At 37.1% G+C, this 17,168-nt stretch overlaps 1 long non-coding RNA gene across 4 annotated transcripts in view; it reads right to left on the reverse strand.

Annotated features, from left to right (window-relative positions):
• LOC145674311 (uncharacterized) overlaps positions 1-17,168 on the reverse strand; it is a 161,658-nt gene that overhangs the window by 93,451 nt on the left and 51,039 nt on the right. The window contains exon 1 of one of the 4 annotated variants that reach the window (XR_014128889.1): positions 5,980-6,175. The exons of 1 other annotated variant lie outside the window; for it this stretch is intronic. This is a non-coding gene — a long non-coding RNA (uncharacterized LOC145674311). Of the gene's footprint in view, positions 1-5,975; positions 6,176-17,168 lie in introns of those variants that run through there. 2 more of the 4 variants (XR_014128891.1, XR_014128890.1) reach the window with 2 other exon arrangements.

The following is a 17,168-nucleotide window of genomic DNA, read 5'->3' on the forward strand; positions in this document are numbered from 1 at the left end:
TCTGTAAAGAATGTATGTGGCGTACGTAAAAACGTAGGTTACACTCGTAAATCTTATAGTTTTTGGACTTAACGTACAACTCTATCTAATATCCTGCAGCAAATGTATAACTGAAAACATATGTTTTATACGTACTTTCAGTATATGTGTTTCGAATAAACGTACTTTCAGTATATGTGTTTCAAATAAACGTACTTTCAGTATATGTGTTTCGAATAAACGTACTTTTCGTACGAAAGAAAGAAAGAAACGTATATAGGCGGTAAGGGCTCCACATCGAAATGGAAGTATGTAACATATAGCTGACGTATCTATTTTCTAATATATATAAAATAAAAGAATTTGTTTTTCTATGTGTGTGTTTGTCTGTCTGCTTGCGTGCGGCCTGGGGACCAGACGAACGGACCGAGAGTTACCAAAATTTGGGTCACGAGTACCTTGGTCCAGGCCCCAGACCAAAACGAAGCGTTTTTTTTTTTATTTCGAACAAGGGGGATCTCTTGGGTCTCTGAAATGGAAAAACCAGATGGTTTAAGCTGCGACCAGAATTATCTCTTTGAAATTTGTAAGGCTGTTGCTACAAGAATGTGTACTACCGATCTAGCAAACAGAAAACCAGGACCATTATCACATTCACAATGGCTTACATTGGCCTGTAGGATTCTTTGCCGCTACATCAGTACTGATAAACCAAGTTGAAGTTTCTGTCTACTTTGCCAGTACATTGTTAAAGTATACACTCCTGTCTGGTTTAAAATAAGACGAAATCCTTCGTGCGAAATGGGCGCCATGCATCTGTTTAGCATAGTTAAGCTATCACGTTTTCTGCCAGAAAATCTACAACACATAGTTCATTCTGTTCTACAAACAAACGGATACTCAGTGGTAGAGCGGTGGCTTAGTTGTAGAGCGTTCACTTTTGGTGCTTGGAGTCCGTGGTTCGATCCTAGCTTACGCCGTGTGGACTTTGTGCTGGACACCGTGTTCGTGTGTTTTCTCGAGGTTCTCCAGTTTCCTTCTACTTTCTTCATTCCACAATTTCCTTCATTTCTCATCATCACCGTCTGCTTTAACCTAACTGGCATAACCGTGGGACGTAAAACTCAAATATTTCATTTTTGGATGTATACGAAGTACTCTAATTTAAAGATAAATATGGTAGGACTTTTAGGACGCTACGTCCTGCCGGAAGGACGTTGTACTTTTTAAGGTTAAATAAACTCCCTCAAATGGCAGAAAGCTTAAATGGGGAGGGGGCACTTTTGCAATGTATTTGGGTTTCATATGCAGAATTTTTTTTTAAATCCCAACAGAAACAAATTGTGCCAAACGTGCTAACGGAATAATGCTCACTCATATTATAGAAGAAAATGAAATCCCACATCCGACGTCTATGCCGGTTAAGCTAAAAGGGACAGTGAAGATGAGAAATAAATGAAATGGTGGAATGTAACGGGAGAACCCCGAGGAAACCCATGCACACAGTGTTTGTCCACTATAAAGTTCACGTGGCGGGAGCTGGGATTGAACCCGGGACTCCATGCATCAAAGGTGAGCGCTCTAGTACTTTTCTTTAAATTTTTATTTCACATGAATGTTAACTAGTACCTTGTATAACACAACAAATCAACAGACCACTGAACAACCGCGGCCCCTATATTATAGAAGAGAATCTTGGTTGAATTGTCGGAGGTTGAACAGCCTGACATATTAATCCAATACAAAATACACGTGAGAGTTGTTTCGTCGTAAATAATTTTATGAATCGTAAAATGATTTTATCAATTCTTACATGTTGCACTCGCAAATTAAAACTTGTTTCTTTCCTTCTATTTTCTTGAAGAATTTTTGAAGACGATAATTTGTGATTACTGTTTTAAGAAAATTACAGTATGTATGTAAACATGTTTTGATTTCAGCTGCAATATATATATCTCAGAGAAATAATCCACTTTATATTAGTTTCCATAAGCAAATATAACATAATACTATATACAAATAATAATACACGTAAAGATTTCTTATTAATGTTGCAAAACGTTACATATGCACCAGTCATTAAGTTACACTTAGGAAAGCTTGAACAGGGCATGAAATACAAATGTTATATTAAGTGCAACGGTACTTTCTTTTTCTCTCATAAGCACATTTGTGACTACTGTTGAGTGCACTAAAATAATACTGCATGCAAACGGTAATACGGAACGAGTTATATTGACCAGAATACTTGAAGTTAATTTAAAATATGTATTTTATATAGCCCGTACAGCTTGCAATGCACGTGATTATGCAGTATGCAGCAAACGCTTCTTTCTTTGCAGAATATTTTCCTAATTCCATAAAGTAAGCTTCTTTTACCTTATTAATGTTTAGTTTTATATCTAAAGAAAGAAAATGTACGGACTAATGACGTTATCGCAACCTGCACTAAGAAAATTAAATGTGTACCCAGAAAACATACTTGTTACATGCACACTGAAGTTTACTATGAGCAGAGTTAATACATAATGAATATAAATATGTCTTAATATAAATAGGTAATATACAAACCGTCTAATGCCTTCGGATTTATTCTAATCGCGATTTCCTATTTAAAATAAGTATTAGTCCACAAGATTTGTTTTGTAACTGATTGAAATGTGTGGAAGCTGGAGAGAGGAGAGGCAGGCGAGTAGCATAGAATGTTAATGCGCCAAAATCAGAGAATTAGAGCAGATACACTAGTGACTAGATCAGGACAAACTAGGTAATGTACAGTTAGTTGTAAGTTTTCCATATCACGTCATTTTGCATTACAGGAATCGAGAAGCCGTACTTCAGTCGTTACAGCGGGAAGGAGGCACGTGCAAAAATAATCAAAACTGATCGATCGATACTAATATTGAATCTATAGTTTTTTTGGAATCGCTGAAATGCATCGTGGCAGTTTCGATGCCATGTAAGTTCGCTTTCAAGCCACATTAGTACCTCTAGTGGGTGGAAAGGGAGTGAGTGATGTATTAAAAAAAATAATCGAAAACAAACGATACGCTCTGTATTAGTCTCAAATCCATAGTTTTTCGAGTCGCTGAGACGAATAGTCATACTTTTGATACCGTTAAAGTTCAAATTCGGTTCCTATTGGTATAAAGGTAAGAAAGGATGAAAAATAAAACGTCGAAGATAACCGAAATTACTGTAGAATCGTTCGGGTCTATCGTCGATTATTGTTTTCCCGAAATTGCTTAGTCCTCGGGTACCTTGCCGATGACATTTAAGCCCAACTTGAAGCAACAACGAGTATGTCAGCTGCCTTGAAAATTTACAGTGGCAACGTCGAAGACATTGCATGTAGTTATTAATTTTGCTCAGATTCTTCTTTTGTGAGTATATTTATTCTACCGTACTCAGTTCTTTATGAATGCTTCCGTGGTTTTCTCGGGGCATTCCCGTTTCCTTCCACTTTCTCATTTCGTCGATTATTCCATCATCATTTACTTGCCTTCAGTGGCGTAGCACACTTTTGCGCCTCCCCCCCCCGCAAAGTATAGAGAAGGGGCCCTAGTTGTAAAGCCAACAGAAGTAAGGTTGATGTTCTACTTCTTTAAATCTTTATTCATCACAAGACTTGCGGGCCCCCCCGCACTGCGGGGGTTGCGGGGGCAGCTGCTACGCCACTGCTTGCCTTAATCATCCGTCTCCTTTATTCTAAAAGGCATAATCGTGGGACGTTAAACTGAAGATTTCATTTCATTTTCATTTCTTTATGAATAGTGACATTCTCTACGCCACTAAGTCCAAGTTCAGACCTCAGTGTGGGTAAGATACCACCAGCATCTCCTGGTTGAGGTCGGAAGGGGGTGACGTAAAAATAATTTTAAAAAACGACAAATATTATGCATAGTTTTCGGAATCACTAAGATGAATACAGACAGTCCCGAGGCCGCTTAAGTCCGTGTTCAGCCTCCATCAGTACTGTAGATGAGATAAGATGAAAAATAAAATATTCGGGAGAATAGTGTCCAATCAATAGTTTTCAGTGATGGAAAAACGGCAGACTCACTTGAAAAAAAAAACTTTTGGAACAGTTTCTACGTCAAGTGGATTTTAATAACGTCACTTCGATTAAAGTTTGTATTCTATGGGGAAAGGTATTTCAAAATTTATGCCAGAAATAGAGTATCTTATGGAATGTTATGTTACACCTATTCTCCCCGTGCGAAGAACGAGTATTTCAGCTAATAATAATAATAATAATAATAATAATAATAATAATAATAATAATAATAATAATAATATAATCTTAATCAGTTTTTGAAGTTCATTCTGTACACTGAAATAGTATTTTGTACTCACACTTGACAATTTTGAAAATAACTTTCATTCAAATCATTATTTAGTTTTTAATACAGCAGAAATCTTCAATAGAAATAGTAAAAACAAAATGTCAAACATGTAAAAATGAAAATGTAATAAAACATTTCAACTTAACGTTCCGCGATTATTCTCTTTAGGCTAAGGAAAACGATGATTAAGGAAAGTGAATAATGATGAAAGAATTGGTGGAATGAGAAAGTGGGAGGAAACGGGAGTTCCAGAGAAAACTCACAGGTACAATGTTGTCCATTACAAAGTTACTTGACCGGGATCGAACCAGAGACTCGACACACCAAACGTAAACTCTGTACCACTGAGCCACCATGCTCCATATCAAACATGTTGCATCTGTGAAGTTTGCAGAAAAATGTTGCAAATGGTCATTACAGGTAATGCTTTATTCCTAATTTCACAGATCATTTCTGTCAGTAGTTTGCGACCGCTTTTCTCAACTTTCAACCCTCTAGAGGGCGCAACTTTAAGGTTGAGTACCTAGATCTTTTCGGTTTAGTGTCCCTTTCGACAGCGAGGCTACATGAAACGTGGATCTACAGCTTAACGTTCAGTCCGAACCATATTAGCTCCTGACTGGAATCAAACTAGGGTTTCCAACGAAAACGAAACGTACGTTAACCGCTTAACCACAAAGTATCTCACCATTGGAGCAGACACTTAGTACTTTGATACCAACTGTGGATTGTTTTTTGAACTTCAACACCGAGCACCGAGTCTGTATGATAGATGAACCTACAATTTAAGGTGGAATCCGTACTACCGCAATGCATTCAAATATTCTCCCACCAGGAATCAAACCCGAGACCACGTGCATGAAGGACAGGCGCTGTGGCCACTGTACAAATCATTTTCAATACAGTTATGTGTGACGTAGGAGCTCGATTTTATAATCTGAGAAAAGCATAAACACAATGAGTATAGGAGAGGAGGCGATGAAGTAAGAGAGCAAGTGTTGGCAGTGTCACCGCTATCTTTTATAAACGACAGATCACAATCCAGCTGGTTCCCCTCTCATTGTATAGGAGAGCACTGTACAATAACGTCAGACAACAATAGGTTTTAATTGATTTCACTAGATCAATGTGGAGAGCTAATATTAAATGTAGTGTTATTGGTTTGTAGATTTAGAGTTGTAACGTCCCTTCCAGCACTGAGTCTATACGATACGTCGACCTACAGCTTGGTGTAGGATCCGAATCACATCAGCTTTCATCGGTACTCGGACCCAGGTCTCCTCCACTGAAGATGCGTACGCTAACCACATAGCCACGAGAAAACTTCAAGTATGGTATATACTGTTATTGAAGAACAGTGCTGCTAACATCCGCAAGATCAGGCAAAACAAAATGTGGTACAACTTCACTGAACTTTGTTAAAATACGAACACGTAACTCACAAACATAGTCCCGAGTTCGATTCCCGGAAGCGACCTCATATGGTTCGGATCCCACGTTGAGCTGTAAGTCTATGTCTTACATAGCATATCTGTTGAAAGGGGCGCTAAACTCAAAAATCTAAATCTAAACAAATATACCGGTAATGTTTGCAAAGATTACAATGTAATGAACTAATTTCCATATAATAAAACACAAAACCACACTTACTTACTGTTGATAAGGTATGACATCTAACACGTTGCCTAGCCAGTCAAATTTGAAATGAAGATAGTTACCAAAGTCTCCCTGCCCCTGGATTAAAGCACGGTTCCGGGTGGTTCCTCATTCGTACTATCTCCAGTACACTCTCGAAATAGTTTAAGTTAAAATGCAGCAATTTCTCTAACTATAAATGGAGTATAAACAAACTGGCCGGAAATCGCTGTCTGGACTTCAGTTCTTTGAATCAGCACAAGGCTTGTCAACAAAAGTATTTTATCAGCAGTTTCTGCACCTTGAAACTCGTGGAACTTACTTCATACAGATTTTCCCAGACCATGTGAATAGTTTCATGTGTCCAATTCTCACGAAAGTGATAACCAATGTTTTCCGGCCAAGCTATTTTGCATCACAATTACAGCTTCTTCATTACATAGATTTCTGATTACAAAATATTTTGTGGAACTTGGAACTCTTAGACAGCGAATTTTAGATTTCTTATATTAGTATTAGCAGTTTACTCACATAACTTTAGTTGTAAATTCCGCTAAGAACTTACATTTTAATCCTTTTCATCCATTTCAATTATTATTTCTTTCCTATTTTATCTTCATATTTGGTCAATATTTTGTTTTATATTTGTTGTAATAACCGTAGTTTATTTCAAAGAACTTAAAAGGATCGTTACTGAATTCTCTATGTATGTGTGTCTGTCTGTGTCTGTTATTTGCGATTTTTTCAATTTTGAACCCTGCATTCGATAGAGCATCAAAAACTATCTGAAAAAGTATCTTAATTTTTCGCTTTACTCTTACCGTTCCCAAGATATTGGCCAAAAAATGGCCGATTTCCAGAGATTTAAGGAACCATATCTCGGGAACCGTAAGTCATAGAGCGATCATATTGATGTTGATCAATACCTAAGGGGATTGTAAATATTTTGGTACCAAATAGTGACCAATGTCCACTGTCTAATTGGTCATTGGTTTGGCCAGTGGCGACCAATTAATATCGGTACCAAAATGTTTACCATCCTCTTAAGTATTGGTTAACACCAATATAATCTCTCTACGACTTACCGTTCTCGTGATATTGCCCAAAATATGGCCGATTTCCAGATCTTTAAGGAGCCATATCTCGGGAGATTATATTGGTGTTGAACTATACCTAAGAGAATGGGAAATATTTTTATGCCAAATAGTAACCGGTGGCCACTGTCCAACTAGTCACTGGTTTGGCCAGTGGCCATCAATTAATATCGGTGCCAAAATATTTACCTTTCTCTTAGGTATTGATTAGCACTAATACCATCTCTCTATTACTTACCGTTCCCGTGATATAGGCCAAGAAATAGTTCCGATTTCGGAAAATTTAAGGAGCCATATCTCGGGAACCGTAAGTCAGAAAGAGATCATATTGGTGTTGATCAATACCTAAGAGGATGGTGAACATTTTGGTATCAAATAGTAATCGGTGGCCACTGAGCAACTGACTACTGGCCAACTGGTCATCGTTCCCCACATATTGGTCAAAAAAATTTCGAATTTCGGTAGATTTAAGGAACCATATTTCGGGAACTGTAAGTCATAGAGAGTTATTATTTTGCGAATTTTTGCGAGAAAAAAAAAGTGCGGATAAAAGGATTCACTTTTACATGTAGGAACAATAACAGTTATCCTTCACACTCCATCTCTCCTTCTTTTTAAGTTCGTTCTGGCAATGTTCTTGGAGCATTCTCAACTGGTTTTACATTTGTTTTCTGTTTTGATCATCTAAACTTCACAATCACTCGTTATTATTTTGAAACAACGTGATTATTTTGAAATATTTATTTTATTTCATTTTTGTAAGATTTTCCATTAACTTTAGATTAACTTTGTTTTATTTGATTATGAATTTTGTTTTCATCTTCCTGGGAGCACTGTGGCTCAATGGTAGAGTGCTTACCTCTGATGTGAAGGGTCCCCGGTTCGATGCTCGGTCAACCAGGTTTGTGGCAGACAACATCGTGTATGTGGGTTATCTTGGGTTTCTCCTGTTTCCTCTCACTTTCTCATTCCACCATTTCTTCCATCATCATTCGCTTGCCTTAATCATCGTCTCCATTAGCCTAAAGAGCACAATCATCAGACGTTAAAGTGAAAGATTTCATTTCATTTTCATGTTTAAGTTCCAATTTTTCACCTTACACAGAGTGACCATTCAGTACAAGTCTTTGAAATATGTCACCGGACACCTCATCCTAACAGAGCGAGAGAGTTTTGACATACTTAATAAGATGTCGGGGCTCTATGTGCCTGGATCACATCGTGTTCTTTGTTAAGAAGATCTTTCACAAATATCAGATAAATATCATGCGTTATGATCGCCCATTCTTCCCTCAAGGCAGTATCCAGTGCTGCCGGTGAATTGGGATGATTTGGACAGGCCTCAAACGGCAACCCAATTCATCTTGTATTTGCTCTATAGGGTTGAGATCGGAACTTCGAGCAGATTAGTCTATTCGTTGTTGTGAATAACAATGGCAGATAGGTGGCAGGCAGTATTGTCATCTTTATACGAATATTAATTCATTTTGCAGAAATGTCACAGTGTGGAAAGCACTTAACTGTAAAAAATGTATATACAAGTACTGCGCACTCTTTATGCTATCAGGGTCGACATGAAGTACACTCATGTCCAAAATTATTGTCGCATGTCTATAAATATGTTGTTGTAGGAATATAATTTGATAGCGAATGCTCCCTGCATTTCTTATAATGTTATATGTGTATAATCGGCAAAGACATGAATGTAGCAAATTTCATGTCAAAAGAGCAGTAAATAAGAACAATAAAACGAAAATAAAACTTTCTTGTCCATCTAGCAACATTTTGTTTTACTCCCTCTAATTTTCGTATTTATAATTATCCTCCTATGAAATTTACCACAAATATATATTTCCTGATTATACATATAGTATCAGTATTAAAAGTACCATACAAAATCATTATCAAATTATATTCTTACAAGAAGACAGTTATAGATATGCGACAATCATTTTGTACATGAGTGTACATCGATCTTATACACCATAAAGCACAGCACTCCACAACATCACTACCCCGAATTTCACTTCTGGCACAACATAGTCAGCTGAACAACGTTCATCGAATTGGTCATACACAAATTTCTCATCTGACTAGTAGTATGTGTACCTTAATTGATCTCTCAAAAAGCTTCTTTTTTTTCACTGTCCATGTTTATAGTCTTTATACTATGCCAACCAAGATACTTGGTAGGCTCGAGTTCTTTTAGACTTGGTTTATTGGTCGGTTGATCTGGAGTTTAGGTTTCTTTCAGCACCAAGGCTAATATGATACGTGAACCAACTACCGTAATTTACATGCGATCCAAAGCACACTAGTTTCCAACGGGAATCAAATCTGGTGTGCGATGGCCTATATACCTTTTATTTCTTTACTTTTAAAGAAGAGAAAATATGTACTTTATGCTAGCAAATACGGTACATACGAAGAACAAATGAAGGTCATTATCTCTCGTAAAGTAGTATATGTTACATATATACGTACAGAAAGATTGATACGTTTTAAGGATTAAAAAAAAACTCATCTCCTTAGTGTCAAACTTTGCTTTCTTCTTTAGGAATATGCCATTATAATCTATGACATATACTATAAATTTTCATGTAACACTAGCTGAACCTGCGATCTCTACACAGTGCATCATTCACATATGAGCATGAATCTCCTTGCCATTCCTCACATCTGTACATGTCCCTTTACAGACGCAAGTGAAGAACGTCTTGATAAAAATCGGCAAGTGGTACCATAAAGGGGAATTTTTTTCGATTATTTTTTCAATATTTTGTACCGTTTCCAAGATTTGAGCCTACTTCCGGTTGGAGTTTGTAATTCATATATGATCAGAGTTTTTTTCTTCTCACATGCAGGAAGTAATAAGCAAACACATTACATACACAATTAATTATAGTGTCAAGGATTTATGGTGTTCATTGGGCAAAACACTCCACACAATAAAGATTCACCTAAGACTGGAGAAATAGTTATCCTCCGTTTTCCATTACCATTTGGCCATGAAACAAACGCCTGAGAGATATACTACCCTCGTATACAAATGTGCGGTGTTGGAATGTATAACTCGTAGGATATGATGTTTTCTTTAAAAAATCAACACTTCCAGTGTACCTCTAAAAATATAATAAATAACGGCCGTGTTCTTTTTAAATATTAAATGAACAATATAGGGTATACACAAAATTTACAATCGATCAGTGAAAACGGCACCTTTCTAGAACCTATGATTCCCAAGAACTCACCGTCGAAAGGATTGGCCACAAACATATAAATTTTCTAGTTTTTTAATATATAAATGAAATAACAATGCAATATGTTAGTATCTAACAACAATTACTTGCACTTTCTCTTCTTTGTTATTCTGTATCGTATAAGCTCTTTCAATTTTCCATGTCTATTTCTTCTCAAATTTTGGAAGTAAAAAATTTAATTCTATTGGAGGAAATTAGTTAAAAATAGAAAAAAATGTAGATAGAGAGAATGCCATGTTTTATGGGAGATGTGAATGCTGTAATGAGAAAGAGCAGGATGATAGTTAACAGGTAATCACGATTGAAGGAAAAGAAATGAGAAAGGTGTGTAAACTTTCACCAATGATCCAAGCAACAAAAAATAAGATCAATCACGAAGTCTTCATTCAGTGAATAGATATATTAAATAGAATGTAACAAACAGAAACTCAATGGCAGTAGCAGAATTTTTCAAACATTAGAATGTCAGATAGCGACACGATATCGTAAAATAAACAGCGCTAAAAAAATCTCAAAATGAAATTAAATTTAATCTTTCAGTTTAACGTCCCACAATTATACCCTTTAGGCCAGCCATGCGCAACAGCCGGCCCGCGGGCCGGTTGCAGCCTCAGTCAACCCTTCCATCCGGTCCGCCTGATCTCTTATTGGAAATGTATTTCTTACGTAACCCTTTAACCTGAATTGATTTTTTTTTTTTTTGGATAACTGATGTCCACCTTAAAAATATCCTTCACGTTGGAACACCCAATTTACCACCAAACATTGAGACAGTAGTTCAAAACACGAAGGATCACGTTTCCCACTAAAATAATAAGTAAATAGATTTTTGTGCGATTCTTTAGTACGTAAATAATTTGATTGCCGTTACAGCAGTTTTCCCCTTCCTGAAGTGTTACTGTACAATGAACAAGTTTCTCTATTTTGGTTATTCAATTCTTGTGAAAATGTTATATATAGCAAGGCAAGGCCTTTGTGACCGGCCTTGTTCCATGCTCTGTTCCACCGTTCCTGTTCCTTTTCTCTGTTCCTGTTCCTGTTCTCTGTTCCTGTTCCTGTTCTCTGTTCCACGCTTGCTTTAGGCTAAGGGGGGCGGATGATTAAAGCAAATGAATGATGATGGAAGAATTGATGGAATAAAATGTTAGAGGAAACAGGAGCATCCCGAGAAAACCCACGGACACGATGTTGTCCTCTACAAACTTACTTGGTCGGGAATCGAACCAGGGACCTTACACACCAGAGGTAAGTGCTCTACAACTGAGCCACCGTGCCCCCACGAACATTTACTATGTTAAGATGTACTGTATATAAGAACATGTTGTTTGTCCTAAAAGAATATAAAATTGAAGCTCTTAGAAAATAAAGGTGTTACATTTTTTTTTTTTTTTTTTTTTTGAAACGTTGCTTTCTTTCGGTTCATACACGTGTTATATGCTATTCATGGTACGTAACACATTATTTAGTGAGTCCTCGTCTGAGTGCAGAGATTGAGAAACGATGAAGGGGGTATGTTAACGGACAAAGTTCTGGAAGTCAATTTTCCCAAAATATACAATTTGTTACATACCATCATTATCCTCTAAACCAACGTTTCCCAACCGGTGTGCCGCGAGGAAATCGAAACAAAATTATTAATTCTATAGCAACCAAATTGGAAGACATAGGGGAAAAATGTGCATTTTTGCATTCCACATTACTATGAATTTCTACCAAGAAAAAAATTACTGTCTACATCTATTACTGTGTAGCAGACAGTATTTCGGCTCGTATACATTTCCACGGTTAGCTGCTATGTTACGTTTCAATTGCGAGTCATACTAACACCGAGAAATGGAAGCACTTGTACGGTACGCGTCAAGTGAATGTTCATAGAACACTCATTCGCATGTGAATAACAGAACAACACTTTGTTCAACAGCTGTGTTTTGACTTCGACGCATCGCAACCTGTGTGATCGCAATAATGTGCACCGGTTTTGGTTAAAACAGCAAAGTTAAAAGTACAAGACATTTGTTTGTTCGTTCGTTATTTAGTGATCTTCGTTCTTACTGAAAGGTTGGATACAGTTTTCGAAAAATAAATCGTGTTTTTAAAAATCTGAGTCCTTTATCTCATTGCAATTGTTTTCTATTTTAAAATTAAAATAAAAAATAAATATAATGAATTAGTATAGGGGAAAACCAGTGATCAAGCTTCCATCTCTGTGAGAAAGAGATCAGTAATCACAGAAAAAAATTACCATGGTATTTTATGTTTTAAATAATAATAATAATAATAATAATAATAATAATAATAATAATAATAATAATAATAATAATAATAATAATAATATGTATGAGTGTGCCGCGAGAATTCAAGTTACACCCGTAGTGTGCCGCAAGTTGAAAAAGGTTGGGAAACGCTGCTCTAACCGCTTCAATTGAGTGTTTGAACCTCCTCCCTTCACATGATTCTGCGTACGTCACTGACAATGTATCAACTTCCGATAGACGCGTCGCTAAATGAAAGAAAACAAAGTGGTCACCGTAGTCGACGTGTTGTGAAACTCATAAGAACGCTGGAATCGCAAGAAGTTGGCATTATATAGTACGTTAATACAGTGTCTTATTGCATTTAATTAAGATAATTTGTGATATTTGGTGAATGGTGTAACTTTATTTTGCTACTAGCTTTTATCTAGCTAGGGACTTGGCCCTCAGACCACCGCATTTGCTCAGTCTACAGCCTCACTCTTCTTATATCCCTAACATATCTATAATATTAAGGGATATCGAGATATGGCATCTTATTTTAACGATTGCAACCTTCACTTTTTTTCTACCCGACTCTTTTTTCCTCCTAGAAGATATTTTTAAAAGCGCTGAAACAAATCTTTAATTATTTAAACGAAAAATCTAAATACCCAACTTCATGTCTTTAACCTTAGCGAATTTCGAGATATGGCCATCCAATTATAATAATTCAAATCCAACCCGTTTTTCTTCTCTTCTAGAGTCAACTTTTTTAAAAATGGTGAAACACGTGTCTATTTCAAATAATTTCAAATACCGAATGTAATGTCTCTAACACTAAAATATTCCTAGATGTAGACATTCTATTAGAATAATAATTGTGATACTCACCGTTTATTACTCAAAAGCCGCTGAAACACGTGCATTATTTTAAATGAGAAGTCCATATACAACATTTTGTCTCTCTGACATTCAGAGATTTCGAGATATGGACATTTAAGAATATTTGCCACCTCTATTTCTCCCTTCTTTCCCGTCCAATTTTCAAAAATCCTTTCTTAGTAGGAACTTACGTCACAAATCCAATGCACTATCAAAATTTCAAATTTCTAGCTTAAGCGGTTTGGCCTTGGTGTTGATCAAGAGTCAGCCAGTCAGGACTTTTCCGTTTATACATAGACTAGCTGAAATACCCGTTCTGTGTATGGTTGCTGTATTTGGAAGTCAACGCCCGTGGAAGTATCACCATTCATCTCAGCGACCGCAAAAACTATGGATTTGACACTAATATCGGCAATTTTGGTTATTTTTACATGTCTCGGTAACCCGCCCCCCACAGGTAAACCCTGGCCCGCATACAATGGTAGCTGAATTTGAAAGTCGTTGCTAATGTAAATGTCACCATTGATCTCAGCGACCGCGAAAACTATGGATTTGACACTAATATCAGTCGTTTTTAATTAGTTTTAAAGGTTTCGTTATCCCCTCACACCGGTGACCCCAGGACCGCAGTCGAATGGGGTGAATTTGGAAATTAATGCAATCGGAGTTTCACCATTGATCTCAGCGACAGTGGAAACTATGAATTCGACACTAATATCGGTCATTTTCTACTATTTTTACATGTCCCGGTAAACATCCCTTTCTCAGACCTCCCTGGTTCGAAATTTGACAAAAGCGCTTCGCCTTGGTCTGGGGCCTGGACTAAGGTACCCACGACCCAAATTTGGTAACTCTCGGTGCACTCGTCTGGTCCCCAGGCCGCTCACAGACAGACAGACAGACACGCAGACAGACAAACAAACTCTAATTCATTTATATTAGATACTAGCTGAATATACCCATTCTTCTTATGGGTCTGTATTTGTTAGTCAACGCCAGTGAGAGTTTTTTTTTTTTTTAATTGTTTATTGCTCAGACGCGCCTCTTCGGTTTCGGCACCTGAAGATTTAAACCGAAACGGGCTATCATCATTGCAATCTTCTCTTCTTTCTTTATTTCATCATTCATTTTCCTTTTTTTTTTTTTTTTTTTTTTAGAGCGGGGACAAGGACGAGGACGAGGGCGAACCACAACACATTGAACAGAGAAAACAATCAAAACAAAACAAAATAAAATTTAAAGAAAAAAAAACAGCAAATCCTTACTACTAACTACTATTCTCGAATGATTATCAAGTCTTCTTTATCTAATCAAACTTATCTACTCTACGTTCTGTCTCAAGTCGAGCTTAACATTCATCCTATCATAAATATCATCATTCATTGCTTTTTGCCTATACTTATCTCATCCATGCAGTATTCCCTCTTCTTCTTTGTTTCATTTCGTTCAGGTTTCCCTGTATGATTAGGTTTTTCACCTTGTACATAATTTGATTCTCTCCTGTATGTTTTTTATTAATTTACCACACTCTCCTACAAAATCACTAAACACACACTTCACTTATCACTATTAAGCACTGTCCACACTGGTATTTATAATATTGCACTAATACGCTATCACACTCCTGTGTGTGAAACACATTTTAACGACTAATTCCACTACACGCATTACACTTGTTTCGTTCCTTTTGTGCATTCGTTAAATCTTGTCTATCTCATGTAGGATGATTTTGTTTCCGATATATGTTCCTCGGTTGTTTTACGTATGTCCACGGTCCCCAATACAACGGCTTGGGGTCCAGGACCCACTCGGAGCACTTAGTGCGGGCCCTGGTCAGTTGTGTCCCACCGCCGTGTGCACCGGAACCGAAAGCGGCGCGTACGCAACAAGATCGCGGACGGTCACTGTTTTCTTTTACCCGAGTTCATTTGTCTCATTTCTTAATTCTATGAGATATTAATGTGCTGTATATTAGAATGCACGATAACCCACCACCGAAACACGAAATTCACTCCGGCCCGACGCATCCGGAGTTCCAATCCGGTCTGTCCGGGGATGTGTCGAGCTCACTTTTACTCCCGCGCTTCCTTCCGGGGCATGCGGAATACCAGCAATCCTGGAGGAGGCCTCCGGTCCGAAAGGAACGCCCCATACACACGTTCTCACATTCAAACTAATTTATTCATATATCTGTTAATTTCTTATTGGTTTCTGTTTGCTAGATTCCTTTCTTCATATTGTTTTTTGCTGCGTTCGGAAAATTCAGCCGTAATTCTGTTCAGCACTTTAAAGTCTTCCTCTTCGCGAATAATATCCTCTAATCTTCCTGTTCTTATATTGTTCCTCTCGTTCATTCGGTCTTCTAGTAGGGGACACCACATTATATAGTGTTCCGGAGTTCCAAACTCACCACAACCACAGTTCCCTTCTTCTTTTAAGCCAAACCTTTGAAAATATTGGCCATAGGGCCCATGTCCCGTGAGGAAGTGGACAAGGCCTGCAGATGGTTCAAAATGGTTCCATTTTAGTCTTTCATTTATGTTTGAAATTAATTTATGTGTTCTTCTTGCCTTCTCTGAGTTATTCCAGTCTTGTTGCCACTTTTCTAATATTACTTGCTCTATGTCTTGTATGTTATCTATTTCTTTCCCTATTAGGTCCTGTACCCTACTTTTGTTTCCTTTTTTAAACCAATACATTGCCGCCCGTTGGATTATTAATAAATGCATTGGTTTTAACCCCAGCAATACAGCTAGTGCATTGTGGGGAGTAGTACCAAATGCCCCGCTTAGTCTGATCATTATGTTTCTTTGCGGTCTTTCTATTTTCAGTTTTAGTGCATTGTTTTCTAACAACCTGTGAGCCCAAACGCTGGCAGCATAATTCATAGTTGCCCCTAAAATTGAGTCGTGGTATATTTTTATTATTTTTCGTGGAAGCTTATATTTATTACTTGCTATATTTATTAGTTTATTGGTAACTTTCTGTCCTTTATTACTAATGTAATTTATGTGATGGCCAAAATTTAGTTTATCATCTACCTGAATGCCAAGATATTTGAATTCGCTTACTCTTTTTATTTTTTCTTCTCCAATTTTGATGGTTGGGTCCCTTGCCAGTTTTGTTCCGAAAATCATATATTTGGTTTTTTTCTTGGATAATTTTAGTTTACTTTCTGAACTCCAATCTTGCAATATTCTTATTATTTCTTTTGAGTTTTCTTCTATTTCCCTTCTTGTGTTTGCTGATGTTATTACTGCTAGGTCATCTGCAAAGGCTATTACTCTATCTACGCATTTATTTTTGTTTAATGCTTCCAAGCATGGCTGGAATTCAATGTCCCACATCAATGGACCTAGAATAGATCCCTGTGGGCATCCTTTTTGTGTATTAATGCTAATATCCCCATTCTCTTCTTTTATTATTATTTTTCTGTCTTGAAAATAATCTTTTATTGTGTTCACTAGGTATTCTGGTATTTTTAGCTCTTTTAGTCTTCGTACCAGCGAGGGGATCCACAGATTGTCGAAATCCCCTTCTATATCTACAAACAAGGTTAATACGTACTTTTTTGCGCTCCTGCGATCCAAAATGTTGTCCACAAAAGCATTTAGAGCGTCCTCGGTTGATTTGCCCCTCCTAAAGCCGTATTGCAAGTTATCTCCTTCAATATTCCTATATTTGTGTAGTCTGGAAGCTATTGTTTTTTCATAAATTTTGGAAATATTCCGAAGGAGG

The sequence above is a fragment of the Thermobia domestica genome, chromosome 17 (assembly GCF_964235325.1).
Source record: "Thermobia domestica chromosome 17, izTheDome1.hap1.1, whole genome shotgun sequence".
Classification (NCBI taxonomy): domain Eukaryota; kingdom Metazoa; phylum Arthropoda; class Insecta; order Zygentoma; family Lepismatidae; genus Thermobia; species Thermobia domestica.